Below are 18,004 nucleotides of genomic sequence, written 5' to 3'. Positions count from 1 at the left end.
ACTCTTCCCTCCCTGGGGCCCACGTGGATTGTCTCCGTGACCAGCCTTGCTGCAGCTTTTGCTTCCTGTGCTCTATAGGAGTGAAGTCATGTGATTCCCCAAGAAGGTAAAAACAGCACCAGCTGACCTCAGAGTTGTGGACGAGGTGAATCTCACCGGGTGCGTGCCACTTATATAGAGTCAGAAAAGTGAACCTTCTAAATTCTCGCTGGCTGTGAACTTAATTTGGAGGATGAATTTAATTCATCTGAGATGGCCTTTTAATCAACATGCAGGAGATCCAATGCACGAAAATGGGGTTCTCGACACTGTTCCTCAGGGAGCCAGCAACCCGCCTTGGGGAACAAAATGAAAGATTTTTTCCCATCATCAGGAAACAGGGGCGGGATTCTCCCATTGCCGACGACAAAATTGCATTCGGCGATCGGTCGGAGAATCCGTTTTTACGCCGGAATTGGGGGTGGCGCCTTTTTACGGATGCTCCACCCCCTGAGAAACGTACTCGGGGAGTTCGCCGCACACCGTTGGGGCGGCCTCAGGATGTCACCAGGTTCCCCGAATGGGCCGACTTCCCGACGGCGTGGGACACGTGTCCTTTCAACATTCGTGACCCTGGCGTGGCGGCTGCGGACTGTGTCGCACGCCGTCACAGTCGGGGGAGGGCCATTCTGCTGGCGGGAGAGGGGCTTCTGCGAGGGCTGGGGGGACGGGTGGGAGGTGGGCCAGGGGTGGCGAAGGTGGTTACAGGTTGGCACTAACATGCAGACTGGGTCCGCGTGCGGGCAGCGCCCTGTTGTACGGCGCGATCGCCGCAGGATCCAGCCATTCTGCATCCGTATCTGCAGGTAAAGCTGGGGGCTTTACGCGGCATGGCTGCTAACCCCCCCCCCCCCAGCGGGAGGAGGATCGGTGCAGGGGCGTCGCTGACTTTCTGGTCGTAAGACATAGCAGCTGAATCGGAGAATCTTGCCCGCAGTCCCAGGAACGGAGAACCCAGCCTCAGATCTTGTGCCTCCCACCAAATTAAGTGTCCACACCATTCTTGATTCCCGTCGTTGGTGGCCCAGAAGATTCCGCGCAAAAGCTGGAATTTCCTCAGCCCAATGGCGATAGGCCAGGAGGAGGTGATATTTGCTGGCAAAATTACATTGGAAAGGGGCGGGAAATTCGGCACTCATGCTGCCCACTGACCATAAAGAAAGCGGCGTGGGCACTTTTTCAGTTTGAACTGCCGATAAAGGAGAAATGCATATCGTACGATAATGTGACTTAAATTCTCGATTGAAATCAGCAGCGAAATCTGATGTGTGAGCGTGGGTGGCAAGCTCCCTTCATGACAATAATTTGCAAGCTTCATAAGCAGGAGACAGGAGAATTCATTCTTGGTGAAATGCCTGCTCAACTCTCAGTTGGTAGTATATGAATCATTTTAGATTCAGCAGGCAAGTTATTTTAACTTTTCAATTGGATTTGTCTCAATTATAACATTCAACTTCTGTGCTTGCTTGAATTAAATTAGGACATGTCACAGTAATGTTCCTCCTGTGATAAGCACATATGTTTTACTGCTGGGGGGGGGGACTGCATCAGAAAGGACAAGGCAGATGGAAGGGAACTGAAAGCCATTGTGGAAGTCACGACTGAGGGTCAAATGGCATGAAGGAATTATATGGATGATCCTTTGCATGTAAGTGCTTGCTGAACCTTGTAAGTAACGACTGAATAATAATAAGTTATCCTGAAGCCAATGCTTTATTTAGGGGAAGAACGAATTGTATTTCTGCAGCGCATTTTACAGCCACAGTATGGACCACAGCAATAACGTACTTTTGAAGTATCATCACTGTTGTAATCTCCGCCGTCGGGGATGCTCCATTTTGCCGGTAGCCCGGAGGTTTCCCGACGGCATGGGGCTGCCCCACAATGGGAAACCCCATTGGCCAGCCGGCGAAACCGAGAATCCCGACGGCGTGCCAAACCAGAAATCTGGCGCTGGATTCTCCGGTTGCCGACCCCGAAATGGCGCCAGCGAACGGCCGGAGAATCCATGTTTATGACAGAATCAGGGGCGGCGTCGCTCCACCCCCACCAAGTCTCCACGGCCTCAGGACATTGGCTGAGGCCCGCCCCGCGATGCTCCGCCCCTGACCGGCCGAGTTCCCGACGGCGTGGGTCTCTCACGGTCTCACCCGTCACGAACTCGGTGTGGCAGCTGCAGACTCAGCCCAGTGTCGCCACAGTTGGGAGAGGGCCAATCCACGGGCAGGGGGGACATTATTCGGAGCTGAGGGCACTGTGGGTGGATGGTCCAGGGCACGCGAGCCAGCCAAAGGGATGGGGCACTATTTCACGGGCCAGGTCCGCGAGCGGCCTCCGCTATGAAGCACGGCCTGGCCGCTGCAGGCGGGGCATATCGGCAGCTAGTGCCGGGTGCTCCACTCTGCCGTCCTGCTAGCCCACAGCAAAATGGGGAATTGGTGGCCGTTTTGCGCCAGTTTTCCTGGTGTAAAACGCCACCGTTCCCACGCCGGCGTGGCGACATAGCCTCAGAATCGGAGAATCCCGCTCCCGGTGCAGTGGGACAGAGAATCCCAGCCAGGGACTATTTTAATTAAAAAAGTATTAGTTTAAATTATTCTGACTTAATTTGAGATTTTATTCTCTTCCCATTTGTTTAACTGAAGAATGGAGGACTCCAAAAAAAGTGTATGCAGCAATCGGAATTTTACAAAATGTCCAGAATGAGGGAAAATTTAGACACATTGGTCAATCCCTGCATCCAGCCCAGACACACAAATACCATTGCCAGTTCTCCAGGTGCGATCTACTAACTGAGTGCGGGATCTTCCTTTGTATTTAACCATTGATTGACTAGGCGCCGCGGATCACAACTTTCTGTCAAACTAATGGTGAGGCCGTTATTTATGCACAAATGCCACAGAAACTTTAGGCAAATGCTTGTTTAAAGTCAGAAACCAATGAGTTGCAGTCCAAGATGCATTAACTTCAAGAAAAGAGCATTCCGCTATCTGGTTCAACATTGAAATGCATCGAAAGGTGTGAAGACTCGCTGTTGCACAGTTCAGAGTTATTGGGGTTTCAATAATGAACTTACAACCTTCCAGAACAATAAATCTCAAATGCATTTTTCTTCAACCTTCTGCCGCTTCGCACAGTCAGCATGTTTCAGCTCTGCGGTGATAGTGCCCTGGGATCACCCGAGCATTTGTCACACCCTCCGAATAGATCGATTTCAATTACTGCCTTGCCACTCAATACAAAAGCTGCCCATTATCCCATAAATTCTAATCAACTCGGGCAATTACTTGTTCATCTGAGATTCCTCCCGCATTCCCGTCTGCAATGACGATGATATGGGAAACAGTGTGATCATGCAGGCTCTGTGATTACCCAATCGGCCCATTGCGATCAACGTTGAATGCCGTTGAATGTTGATGCACCATTTCCGGAGTTGTCGCCTTTTACCAAGAAAGCAGAGGGTTATTCCACTCCTGTCGGCCAGAAGGCAATCTAATGCCGATAAGGTTTTGTCTGCCAGTAGTTGGGTCTGGTCAGTTGCTGCATGCATTGGTTGTTGCGATATCCATCAAGAAAACATTTCCAGCCATTGTACAGATCTGGGCTGGGGTGATTGGTCAACAAAGCTCAGCTGCTGAGTCAGATACAATTTCAATGTCAAGTGAGTCAAATAATTAAGCAGTTTTAAAATGAAAGAAAGCCAAACACATGGAAGCACCCTTTCCTTCCTCTTGTGTCAATCCACCAGGTTTTGATGGCCGTAGGGTGTACTTGATGTTGGTCATTTTGGTAACAATAATGTCTAAAACGTTCCAAGGCTGGTTTAAGGAGGAGCTTCCATTATCATTTCAAGGATTGATGATTAGTGAGCCTAAAAACTAGTCTCTACTAAGCCAAACTTCTACTGCCCACCTCTATATTCATAGTGGTTAGCAAAGTTGCTTCACAGCTCCAGGGTCCCAGGTTACCGGCTTGGGTCACTGTCTGTGTGGAGTCTGCACGTTCTCCCCGTGGATTGGCCTTTCTAAATTTTCCTTAGTATCCAAAATCTTTAGGTGGGGTTACTAGGTTACGGGGATAAAGGGGATAGGGTGGAGGCGTGGGGCTTAAGTAGGGTGCTCTTTCCAAGTACCGGTGCAGACTAGATGGGCTGAATGGCCTCCTTCTGCACTGTAAATTCTATGAATTTTATGAATTCTCCAAATAAACTGCAAATAAAAACAAGGAGATTAGCTATAATTTTGCTGGCAGTGCTGGTTGTGTGAAATAACAGCCTTCCTTTTGGGAGGAGTAAGGAGACACAAAATTGGCGGGCAGGAAAAGCGCAGCTAATCCACCGCACTTGTCTAACCCTCTCGGACAACTGGATTATAATAGCTAAACACCCTTACCCCACGGCTATGCAATCTCCTAGAGAGGTAGAGAAACTTAAAACAAAAAGCCTTGAGTCAATAAAGGCGAAAATACCCTGGAAATATTCCACTCTCATTCCCCCAGGTCATCACAATGGATTCAGGAGATTGCACCAACCTAGTGTCACTTGCTATCTATACGATGCAATCTCTGCCCCAATCAAGAACTGGACGGCCCCAAAGGGGTTCAAATACACCTCAACCTTAACAAGGATTTCCTCACATTCAAATCACTGAGAATTGAGACTCTCAAATCTGCTAAATAATTGCTTTGGCCATGTTGCAGAATGCGGTACCGGTCACCGATCTAATGTATGATTTATGATTTTAATGTACAGAAGGAGGATTAATTCTGTGGAGCCCCCCCCCCCCCCCCCACAGGGACCCCTGTAACAGTGGGACCCCCTCACAGATAACCAAATTATGGTGGAGCCTTCCAGTGACCCCTGTAATAGGGGGACCCCCACAGGGACCCTGTCAAAAAAAAAGCGAGGCGGCATATTTAGCGTCATCATTCTTAAAGGTCAGGGACTTAAGATACTAGAAAACCCCGTTCGATATAAAGGGCACCCTGCTCAAAGAGAAAGTAAAGGTGCACACCCCATCCCACCATCACTGGCATCGGGGTGTCATCCCCCAACACCCACTCCCTTCTTCACCAGCATGGGGTCGTCATCCTCCGCCCTCCACTTCACTGCCACTGGGGCTTCAGTGCCGCCCCCCATCGCCACCCCTCCGCCCATATAATGGAAATCCCCTCCTCAATGGGGTTCCGTGGAGGCCTGACCCCCGGAAGCCTGACTGCTTGGCACTGCCAGGGTGCCAGGTGGCTGTACCAGGTGACAGTGCCCAGCCATATCCCTACCACCCGGTAGCTATCCTCTCCACTGAGCCCCCAGCATGGTCACCTTGACTGGTTTTTGATTATGGAAACCAGTTGTGATTCCTGTCAGCGTGTCGCCACACTGGCGGGGGTGGGGGGAGGGGAGGAACACCTACGACTTCCCCGGAACCAACGCCGTTAAGCCGTTTAGGCATATTTGAATGAATTTTAATTTAGGCTGATCAGATTCACGTCCTCACTGAACATGAAGCTGATTACATCAGTGGCCGTTGGGGGGGGGGGGGGGGGGGGGGGGGGGGTGTACAGGAGCATCACGCTCTCGCTGGGGCAAGCTCCGTTTTTGGCTTCTCGCGAGAGTTAGCGCCCATAATGAGATTAGCGCATGGGATGAACAGGCCTGACAAATCATGGCCATAGATTCTGTTTCTATTTTTAAGGGAATGTTTTGCCTTTTGAGCAAGTAATGTGAATAAGAGAGAATATGGCTATGGCATCAATTGACTCTGACCTTAAATAATGTATTCTTGATACCACCGTCCAAATGGTTAGGGTAAGTTTTTGCAATCAAAGCAATAAAAATAATTTGCCTGTCATGGGATCACATTCATGGCCCATGACCCATGTGACATTCCCGAAGACGTTATACATTGAGTTGTTTGACATTGCTCCTGGTGCCTACTGTGCTCCAGGACTGCAGTCAAATTTTCTCTCGATCTGTTCCAACTTTGATTTTCTCTGATAATTTTCGATTGCATTTCCCTTTAGCATTAAGTGCTCACTTAAATTATCGGTTCAATAAAACCCTACATGCCATCCAAACTTAAGGAAAAGATTTTCAGATGCCAGCCACTATGGGTCCCAGATAATGGATTATTTATGGACATTTCCAGGCTGCCAAAGGTTTTCACAAGCACAAGGAGACCTGCGGCGGGATTCTCTGACCCCCCCTGCCGGCTCGGAGAATCCCCGGGGGCTGGCGCGAATCCTGCCCCGCAGCCCCGACGCCAGCTGTCGTATTCTCCGGCGACGTTTTTCGGGCGGGGGTGGGATCCATTGGCAGCGGCCCCCCCCCCACCCCCTCCCCCCCCCCGGCAATTCTCTGGGCCCCGATGGGCTGATCGGCCGTCCGTTACGCATGGTCCCACACGACGGGACTTGGCAGGTAAGTCGGTGGGGGCAGTTCTCGGTGGGGTGCGGGGGAGTCCGACCCGGGGGGGGGGGGGGGGCCCACGGTGGCCTGGCCCATGATCGGGGCCCACTTATCTGCGGGCAGGCCTGTTCTGTGGGGGCACATCTTCCTTCCGCCCCGGCCCCTGTAGGGCACCACCATGGCCGGCGCAGAGAAGAGAACACCCCGCGCATGCGCCAAAATGCGTTGGCTGGTCTGCGCATGCGCGGAACCACACCGCGAGATCACGCTGGCCCTTCGGCGCCAGTTGGAGCGACGTCAACCCCTCCGCCGTCCACCTAGCCCCCGAAAGTGCGGAGAATTCTGCACTCTGGGGGGCTGTTGACGCCGGAGTGATTGGTGCCGGTTCTCCCGCTGGCGTGGGGACTTAGTCCCCAGAAGGGAGAATCCCGCTGCTGGAATCTGAGAAGTGGGATTAGAAGATTAAGACTGGAGGAAATAAAGGAATGGGAGACTAGGAATGTTTGAGAAAACAGAAAATGCTGGAAAAACTCAGCAGGTCTGGCAGCATCTGTGGAGAGAGAAACAGAGTTAGTGTTTCGAGTCCCTTTGCCTCTTCTTGGCTAACAACAATCTCTCAATCTCAGTTCTAAAGTTTAACTGTTGATCTATCATTGTGTTTAATAACTTACAGGCGGTGGATATTAACTATGGATTCACTTGTACTCCTATAAATAGACACTGACTGAGACTTTGGTTAGGTGAGGAGGTGTACATATTACAATCCCAGACCACACCCCAACTCGGATATTGGAAAGAATCCCCAATATTTTATTTTCATTTTGTAAGACTGTGAGGAAATAATATCTCGCTGCAGGAATGATTACAAAAAGAAATACAGATATGATATTTTTTTTAAAACATTATTACTGACACAGTATTAACATTTTTTAAATCGCACCCAAAAATAGCTTACAATTATCCCTTAATGAAAAATGAAAATCGCTTATTGTCACGAGTAGGCTTCAATGAAGTTACTGTGAAAAGCCCCTAGTCGCCACATTCCGGCGCCTGTCCGGGGAGGCTGGTACGGGAATCGAACCGTGCTGCTGGCCTGCTTGGTCTGCTTTAAAAGCCAGTGATTTAGCCCAGTGAGCTAAACCAGCCGATAAAACAGCCCATTAAACAGTAGTACTCAATACAGTGAATGCAATGTCCTCAACTGCTATCTTTATTCCCACTTAAACAACAAGAAAACAACCATCTCAGCTCTCAATCCAACTTAAATACCAATGGCACAGAGTAATACTTGCTTTACAGAGTTATTCTTTGGGAAAGAGATCTTTTAACACTGCTTTGCAGAATTTATATATTTCAGATTTAAAAAAGGTTAAAGGGATATGGGGAACAGGTAGGGAGGTGGATTTGAGACCAGGAAGAGATCAGCCAAGATCTGATTGAATGGCGGAGCAGGCTCGAGGGGCTGAATTGCCTACTTTGTCTCTTAATTCCTATGTTCGTATGTAAAAGATCTGACTCCTGTCAGAAGGTCTGGCTGTATGTCTTCAGAAACTGTTTCAACAGGCTAGGTTCATGTCCTCAGACAGGTCTGCACTGCTTTAAATACCATTCATCTCTTTCACCTAACCTACAGTGAGAGCAGAACTGCCTCACTTGTGCACATGGCTTCATTCAGGTCAGAAGTGAACTGGGAATGCCTTCTCAAAAAGCCTTAGTTCCACCCAGCAATGAAATCATCTCACCAAGCCAGAAATTAATTAACTCCCCAGGGAATCGCCTTCATCAAAACAAAATTGCATTAGCCCAAGCTTTTTAATTGCACATCTGGCTCCTAAAAGCTTTATTGCCTTTCAACCAAAGAATCTTTTAAAACATGATTTCAGCAGTCAAACACGCTATAACCTAAGCTTTTAACCCTTACTTTACCAAATACTTATAAGAAAATTTTACTGGAATTCCTACATTCATCACACAGGTGCAGTTTTTTTGAAAAATATAGAAGTGTGTAAAGATTAGTTCCAGCTTGATCATTCACCAATTGACTTTCTGGAGTATAACAATTGTTTTTGCAAAAGAATTTCAAACTTTGGTCACGCTTTGCATGACAAGTTGTTTACAAACTTCTCTCCTGAAAGGTCTGACTCCAATTTGTTACAATGCTAGCGAGCCAAATAGCTTTTCCAATCTGTCACATTAGTTTCCCTTGAATATAAACTTGAGTGAGGTGAGAATCCCTACAGAGAGTTCAGAATAGAAATGATAGTGGTTCTGGGTTGGGAGCAGTGAACACATTCCCCCATTTGACGACATACTATTATTTAGTAAAAACATGAATTCTCCAAACGCACTTTCAACTCGACTCAATTCCCAGCCTTCTGTGCAAATCACGTTGCCGTTATATAGAACGTTGGTTCGGCCACAATTGGAATACTGTGTCCAATTCTGGTCACCACACTACCAGAAGGACGTGGAGGCTTTGGAGAGAGTACAGGAAACCTTTAGCAGGATTTTGCCTGGTATGGAGGGTATTAGCTATGAGGTGAGATTGAATAAACAGGGATTGTTCCCCCCAGAAAGACTGAGGCTGAGGGGCGACCTGATACTTGTCTATTTTGGGCGGCACGGTAATACTGTGGCTAGAACTGTTGCATCACAACACCAGGGTCCCAGGTTCGATTCCCGGCTTGGGTCACTGTCTGTGCAGAGTCTGCATGTTCTCCCCGTGTCAGCGTGGGTTTCCTCTGGGTGCTCCGGTTTCCTCCCACAAGTCCCGAAAGACGTGCTGTTAGGAAATTTGGACATTCTGAATTTCCCTCCGTGTACCCAAACAGACGCTGGAGTGTGGCGACTAGGGGCTTTTCACAGTAACTTCATTGCAGTGTTAATGTAAGCCTACTTGTGACAATAAAAATTATTATATTATATAAATTATGAAGGGTATAGATAGGGTGAACAGTTGGAGGCTTTTTCCCTGAGCATAAATGACAATTACAAGGAGGCACAAGTTCAAGGTGAGGGGGAAAAGGTTCAGTGGAGATGTGCAGGGGAAGCTTTTTAAACAGAGGGTGGTGATGGTCTGGAATGCACTGCCAAGTGAGGTGGTTGAGGCAGATACGTCAGTGACCTTTGAGACTTATCTGGATAGGCACATGAACAGACGGGGTATGGAAGGGTACAGGCGGTTGGTCTGGATAGGACATGTGATTGGCGCAGGCTTGGAGGGCCGAAGGGTCTGTTCCTGTGCTATACTGTTCTTTGTTCTTTGTACTGTACATCGTGTGAATACTTTTTATTATTGAACTCATTCTTTTCTCTTTGTTCTCATTTTTTTCACATGTCCAGGAATCGAGAACAGAAACTAAGCTGATACTTCAGTGGAACGCTGTGTTGTCAGATTCACAAACCATCACAGGGATCAGGCATTGAACCATGATCTGTCATTGGGCTCAACTGTCTGTTTCAGGTCCAATGCCACTAACTAACATAATTCTTCCTTGCCCTGGTTAACATTCCTGTGCTCCAACAGCATCGAAATCTATCATTTTTCTCTTGGATTGTTGCTGGAATATCTGTGTACAAAAAATAGGCTCAGTAACAATAACCATCCCTTGCCAAAGGATTTAATTCAATGTGAAGCGCTTCTGAGATGTTTCAAGATGTGACCGGGTCTTAAACAATAAAAGAAAGCTTGCATTCGCAACTCATTGTTTCAAAAGATATTCTGCACCCGTCCCGTTATCCCACCCATCCCGTTATCCCACCCGTCCCGTTCTAATTATTTTCCAGCCTGCAATTCTGAATTATTTTTTCATTTGTTCAACCTCTTTTGCCGATTTTATTTTTTGGACTTTGGCTGCTCAGATTCTTTGTCAATGAGTAAATCCTGCAGCTCTTACCAGCAAACAGTAGGGAGGGAGCTAACTAGTAGCACTGCCTGATAATTAGCATGCCTCTAATCTCCTGCAAACAGCAGTGATGTCACGGAAAGTCACCGGGGGCAAGATTGGTTGAGCTGACAGGAGTGGTGGTTTTCAAAGAGGGAGTAAAAAGGCGGACAAACAATAAAGCCGCAGCGTTCGCGCAGGATCGGGCAGCTCCTTTTTATCATGAAGCTGATGCTCTCTCCGACTGCACCATCACCGCTGATACATTTCATTTCCTCCCGCTGAAGTTTCTAAGGATTCATTACTGCGATGTCAGCCTGCGTGGGAAGAGCCAACAGCGTTCTTTGTTGAAATCTGTTAGCACGATAATAAAAACTCGAATTAGAATAGCCTCAGTAGTTGCCATAGCAATAGTGCAAGCTCAGTGCACTGGAAAGAAAAGAATAAGACTTGCTTTCTGTGTGATGTTTTCCACAGCCACGGGACATGTCAAAAAGCTTCACAGCCTTTGGAGCACTTTTTGAAGTGCAGTCATTGTTGTAACGTATAAAATACAGCGGCAAACTCTCACAATCAGTGAAGTGGTAACCGCGTAATCTGATTTCTATTTGTGTTTGTGTGTGATGTTGATTGAGGGATAAGTATTGGCCAGGACAATAGGATAGCTAAAGGAGTGTCAAGAGATTTTTTACCACCAACTGAGAGGGCAGACAGAACCTCGATTTAACATCTGGAAACAGTACGTCCAGCACTGCAGTGTTCCCTCGGTGCTGCACTGGAGGGTCAGCCTCGATTCTTGTACTCTACTCCTGCAGCGGAACCTGAAGCTCGGACATTGTGGGCTCCACCTTCATCCTGTAGGCTGGGAGCGGGAATCGAGACATTTTCCAGCTTCGCCCCCCGTGAGAAGGTGTTCACTAGAACGGCACGGTAGCACAGTGGTTAGCAGCGTTGCTTCACGGCGCCAGGGTCCCATGTTCAATTCCCTTGGGTCACTGTCTGTGCGGAGTTTGCATTTTCTCCCTGTGTCTGCGTGGGTTTCCTCCGGGTGCTCCGGTTTCCTCCCACAGTCCAAAGATGTGCAAGTTAGGTGGATTGGCCATGTTAAATTGCCCCTTAGTGTCCAAAAAAGGTTATGATGTGGAGATGCTGGCGTTGGACTGGGGTGATCACAGTAAGAAATCTTACAACACCAGGTTAAAGTTCAACAGGTGAGTTTCGAATCACTAGCTTTCAGAGCACTGCTCCTTCCTCAGGTGAATGAAGAGGTAGGTTCCAGAAACATATATATAGACAAAGTCAAAAATGCAAGACAATACTTTGAATGCGAGTCTTTGCAGGTAATTAAGTCTTTACAGGTCAAGATGGAGCAGGTTAAAGAGGTGTGAATTGTCTCAAGCCAGGACAGTTGGTAGGATTTCGCAAGCCCAGGCCAGAGTTTGGGGGTTGAAGGTAATGCGACATGAATCCAAGGTCCCGGTTGAGGCCGCACTCATGTGTGCGGAACTTGGCTATAAGTTTCTGCTCGGCAGAAAAAGGATAGGTTGGGTTCCGGGGATAGGGTGGAGGTGAGGGCTTAAGTTGGGTGCTCTTTCCAAGGGCCGGTGCAGACTCGATGGACTAAATGGCCTCCTTCTGCACTGTAAATTCTATAACTTCTATGACTATGACTTCTAGAGTTGGGCCCACTGCCCCAGATTGAGTTTGAAGCAGCTACAGGGGCTGCAGAGGACCAAGGCAAGCTGTTTAAAAACACTGCCTTGGTGCAATGAGACTTTGTTCCAGTTGTATTAATGAGAGCAAGACAAAGAATAAACCTCTAGATCTTAGCCTTCACACCCCACAAATTCTCCATTCCCCATCTACTCCAACTCATGGTACCTCATGCCTCCCACTCACCCCCTGGCTCTTCATATGCTCAATGACAAGCTACGCCCCTCCATCCACTGCGATAGCTCCTCATATCCTCCATGATGAGCTATGCCCCTATACACATTCCCATGGCCTCCAAGCCCTCCATACTAATCTTTATCCAGAGCCAATGGATCCTACGGCAACCTTAGGATGTGTTCAAAGGCATTAAATAAAATTTTAATTGATAGCTTTATTGAAAAAACTCCTTTCACTACAGCCCTATAAAAGTGGCAATCACCCAGACAATTTAAGTATCAATAGCTGAAATTGAAAGAGCTTGAATCATCTTTACCTTGTGTAAAAAAATCATTGTGAACTTGACAGAATAGATAACAGAGCAAGAGCTGTCAATAAATCAGTTTTACCTGGGGTGCAGCTGTTTCAACAGTCTAATGGATGTCTGGGCTCTCAGCCAAAAATGCATAATGAACTGACTCTGTGACAATCCAGTGCTGTGACTCAGAGGTAACTATGGTACCAATTGAGCCACACCCTATAAATAGAATGGAATACAATGGAAGATGTGTAATAGAGGAATGGAAAAATCTTCTATGTTTCGTTCCTTTGATTAATTTGAAAGGATAGTCTCAATGTAATGAAGGTTTCTTTGTATCAGAATTACTGGCTCTTGTATTTGGTCCAAATGAAGTGAGGTGGATGACTCAGGTTAGCAATCAGTCTCAAATCAAACGGTTATTTTAATGGTAATCAGGTTTCGAAGGTCACTGAGTAGCGTGGCATGTTATACAGTCCACTGCTGCTGGGAGCCCATAGTTGAGATGAAGCTCAACACAGAGGGTTCACCATCCCATGTTTTAGCTACTTTGGTAAAGGAAAGTTGAGTTACTTATTGGTAAAATTATGCTCCGGGTCTCAAGTTTTAGGATTTTTTATATTGTACAGAAGTTCCATTGGCTGTTATGAGATTGTTTCATCGTAGATATCTAAGGGGAATCTTCCATAAGGTTACTGCTTGGGATTGTGATCTTAGACCTCAACCCATCCTATACTTCACCTGGAAGTGCTCAATGCTGATATTATGTGTAAGAGATGAAAAGAAAATATGTGCATTTATATAGAAACTTCCACAACCTCATCACATTCCAAATAATTTCACAGCTAATTAGGTACTTTTGAAGTGTAGTCACAGTTGTAAAGGAAAAAAGGCAGCAGCCAATTGTCACGCAGAAAACTCCCATTATCAAGAATGTGACAGCAATCAGATGACTTATTTTTGCGATGCTGATGGAGGAATAAACATGGGTCAGGACACTGGAAAAACTCCATCACCCCTCTTCAAAATAATGGCAATGAGGTGAGAGAAAGACCTGGTTTAGTCTCTCGGCTGAAATCTGGGATGGTTCCTCTGGCAGTGCAGCACCCCCTCAGTACCACACTGGAGTGTCAGCCGAGAATTTTGTACACAAATCACCAACGTGGACTTTAACTCCACAGCCTTGTGACCCACTGGATGGCTGACGCTGGATCAATGTGTTTTCTATTTATTAGTGGAAAGATTTTGAAAGACAAACTGTTCAAGAACATCTTTGTTGCAAAGTCGTCTGCGATCCTAGAGTTTAATAGCATTGTTTGTAAACACAAGCTTCTGTAAGATATTAGTCCACAATATGGATTAAATTTATATTTTATAAACACAGTAGCAGTGTTACCCTGATGGTGTAAAGCTGCATAAATTGGCGAGAGAATTGTTTATGTTTCGTGACTCAAAATCCAGTAACTTAGAGCTGAGTGTTGAGACTTGGGTCGGGTGTTGAGCTTTGCACCGTAGGCTACCATGTGTGTTCCCCGCTTCAGGGCAGCAGGGTTATCCACTCATCCGCAGCGGATAGCCACTCAACTTTGTAAAGGGCCTAAGATCTCGGGCGGGATTCTCCCCTATCCGGCGTCGGGCCACGCCAAAGGTGCGGAGAATTCCGCACCTTTAGGGGCCAAGCCCTCACATTGAGGGGCTAGGCCCGCGCCGGAGTGGTTGGCGCCACGCCGACTGGCGCCAAAACCGGCGCCAACGGCTTTTGACGACCGCCACCCGGCGTTGGTGTTGGCCGAAAGGCCTTCGGTGGTTCACGCATGCACCGGTGCGTCAGCTACTGCTGACGTCACCACCGGCGCATGCGCGGTAGAGGGGTTCTCTTCCGCCTCCGCCATGGTGGAGGCCGTGGCGGCAGCGGAAGAAAAAGAGTGCCCCCACGGCACTGGCCCGCCCGCGACCCCCCAGGACCCCGGGGGCCCGCTTGTGCCGCCAATCCCGCCGCCACCAGAGGTGGTTGAAACTACGGTGGCGGGAGAGGCCTCTCAGCGGCGGGACTTTGGCCCATCGCGGGCCGGAGAATCGCCGCAGGGGGCTAGCTGATCGGCGCGGCGTGATTCCCGCCCCCGCCAATTCCCGGGTGGCGGAGAAATCCGGCCACGGCGGGGGCGGGATTTTCGCCGGTCGCGGGCGATTCTCCGACCCTGCGGGGGGTCAGATAATTTTGCCCCTGTTGTCAGAGGCCCAAGGATATTTTCCAGGCAGCTTCTCTGGAGATGTCAGGACACAATGCAGCTGCCTGAGAGTGGCCTCCTAGTAGCGGAACGGGGGGGCTCAGTGCACCAGGTAGGCCTTGTGGCCCACCCTGCCCTCCTGGCTCCATCTACAGCCAGAGGCCGCCAGCAACCTTGAGGGGTGGCATAGTAGCATAGTGGTTAGCACTATTGCTTCACAGAGCCTGGGTCCCGGGTTCGATTCCCAGCTTGGCTCAAAGTTTGTGTGGAGTCTGCACGTTCTCCCCGTGTCTGTGTGGGTTTCCCCCGGGTGCTCCGGTTTCCTCCTACAAGCCCCGGAAGACATGCTGTACTGTTAGGTGAATTGGACGTTCTGAATTCTCCCTCCGTGTACCCAAACAGGCGCCGGAGTGTGGCGACTAGGGGATTTTCAAAGTAACTTCATTGCAGCATTAATGTAAGCCTACCTGTGACGCTAAGAAAGATTACTACATTGGCCTGCCTGCTCTATTCTTACTATCAATTTGAAAAAGCTGAAGAGAGGGCCCCTCCACCTTGAAAGGTCATCTTCTACCTCGTCACTGCTGCGCTGCCTCCTCTTGCCCCTCCAGCTATCAGAGCCCACCCAGCAACCTTAATTGGATGACGAGTTCAAGCTCTGACCTCTGATTGGCCAATCCATGGAACATCAGGAGTGAGTGACCGATCCCCGCACACGTGAGCCTGACGGGGAGATTCCGGAACGCACAGCCAAAATCACCGGCGCAAACCAAAAAACGATAAATTAAAAATCCAAAAGAAAACAGCCATTGCCGGAAATATTCAGCTCTGCTGGCTGGCAAGTAAAGGAGGGCACTGCTTTTTCGGCACAGACTGCAGATTGGAAAATAAGTGAGTCCAGAGTGACGCGAGGGACAGGGAACAATGGGGAAAGACAATTATTCTGAGTCCTTATTTGGCTCCTGTCATATATGAGTTGCTGATCTAAATAGCAGACTTCTAAAAAGCTGGAAAGAACTGAAAACTGATGAATAATATATAACGTTCATCTCTGAAAAGAACAATAAGGGATGAAAGTAGCTCAGCACTACAGTGGGAGGCACGGGATATACACAGTAATGCCAAATGAAGATACAGTTCAAGAACTCAATAAAAGATACAACAGCAACACTCTGGGCACAGAATCCGCAAGTCCAGAACAGAAGTAATTTATAATTATATAGTGCCTGTAAAGAAATAAAACATCCCACAGTATCTACTCCTCCAGGAATACGATCTAATGCAAGCTCTAAAGGCACCAAACTATACGCCCTCCCTTTACCATAGAATGGTACTTACTACTATTGTTGGGGCAGCACGGTAGCATGGTGGTTAGCATAAATGCTTCACAGTTCCAGGGTCCCAGGTTCAATTCCCAGCTGGGTCACTGTCTGTGTGGAGTCTGCACGTCCTCCCCGTGTGTGCGTGGGTTTCCTCCGGGTGCTCCGGTTTCCTCCCACAGTCCAAAGATGTGCGGGTTAGGTGGATTGGCCATGCTAAATTGCTCATAGTGTCCTAAAAAGTAAGGTTAAGGGGGGGTTGTTGGGTTACGGGTATAGGGTGGATACGTGGGTTTGAGTGGGGTGATCATTGCTCGGCACAACATCGAGGGCCGAAGGGCCTGTTCTGTGCTGTACTGTTCTATGTTCTATGTACTCTCTGAGTAAAGAACCTACCTCTGACACCTGTCCTATATTTATCGCCCCTCAATTTAAAGCTATGTCCCCACGTGCTAGCCATCACCATCCGAGGAAAAAGGCTCTCACTGTCCACCCTATCTAATTCTCTGATCATCTTGTATGCCTCAATTAAGTCACCTCTTAACCTTCTTCTCTCTAACGAAAACAGCCTTAAGTCCCTCAGCCTTTCCTCATAAGATCTTCCCTTCATACCAGGCAACATCCTGGTAAATCTCCTCTGCACCCTTTCCAATGCTTCCACATCCTTCCTATAATGCGGCGACCAGAACTGCACGCAATACTCCAAATGCGGCTGCACCAGAGTTTTGTACAACTGCAACATGACCTCATGGCTCCGAAACTCAATCCCTCTACCAATAAAAGCTAACACACCGTAAGCCTTCTTAACAACCCTATTGCAGTGCTGTTGCAGCAGTGCTAATCACTGTGCCACCACCATGCCAGCCACTTTCCTTTGTGAGATCAGTGGACCGATAGACCCCCTGTCCACCATCTCCGAGCTTTAAGGAAGTAAGGGAGTACTGAAGTTTCTGTTCATACCAGAGGACTGCAAAGTCATCCAGATTTTGTGACATTGAGGTCATGGGGGAACCATCGCAGTCACCTAGTATCAGAGAGAGCTGCAGCATCTCTCACTCCCACTGGAAGAGCGGAATGCCTCCATAGAAATGCCATGCTACTCTCCTGGAAAGGAGCAAGATGGCAGTTCAGAGAATCTACCTCTGGCCTGACTGTGGTGGGTATTGAGTGCCGATCTGTCTTGCAGGAAGCTAGGGAATATATAAGGCTCAATGGTTGAGCAAGTGTTGTTTCAAAGGTGTGGAGAGTGTTGCTGAAGTTCAGAATAGTTAAGGAAGAAAAGGAAGGGTTGTTTCACTGTCTGTGAGAAACTAGCAACACCTTTGTCCAACTCTTTAACTTCTGTTTTAACATCAGGCTATTGCACAGAGCTGTGATGATTGATTGTCCAACAAGAAACCAGTTTTCACTGACTGTGTAAATAGTCTAATGGATACCATTTACACAGGCAGGAGAAGTCAAAGCTATCCTATAGGATGAGTAAATTACCCTCCGCACAATTCTTCTCCAGCAATGCTTCACACCGCACGGTGATATTTACTGATTAGAATCAGCAAAACAGAAGTGTCATTGAAAGCAGAATGCAAAATTGAACAGCAAAATCAGATTAAATTTTTGGAGGCCACAAAAATAAAGAGAAATGCCAAACTGGACCCAAGAATCTCGCCTGTGGAAGGATGGGTTGCAACCGAGCCCAAACTAACCTGACACAATCTGAACATGAACATAACGGTGTCAACGCCAAATTATCAACATTCATCTCATATTAAAATCAAAATGCAAGCATGAATTCAGAGATTTGGCGACAAAATATTATTTTGTACAAATAATATTAAACTATTTTTTTAATGTGTTGGTAAGGTTTTATTAAGGTATTTGTAATATAAGGCTGTTCATTACAAAACAGTTCAGACCAGTCAGTTTATTTCCCCATTTTACTG

The sequence above is a fragment of the Scyliorhinus canicula genome, chromosome 15, assembly GCF_902713615.1.
Source record: "Scyliorhinus canicula chromosome 15, sScyCan1.1, whole genome shotgun sequence".
Taxonomy (NCBI): Eukaryota; Metazoa; Chordata; class Chondrichthyes; order Carcharhiniformes; family Scyliorhinidae; genus Scyliorhinus; species Scyliorhinus canicula.
Note: the sequence above shows the minus strand (reverse complement) of the source record.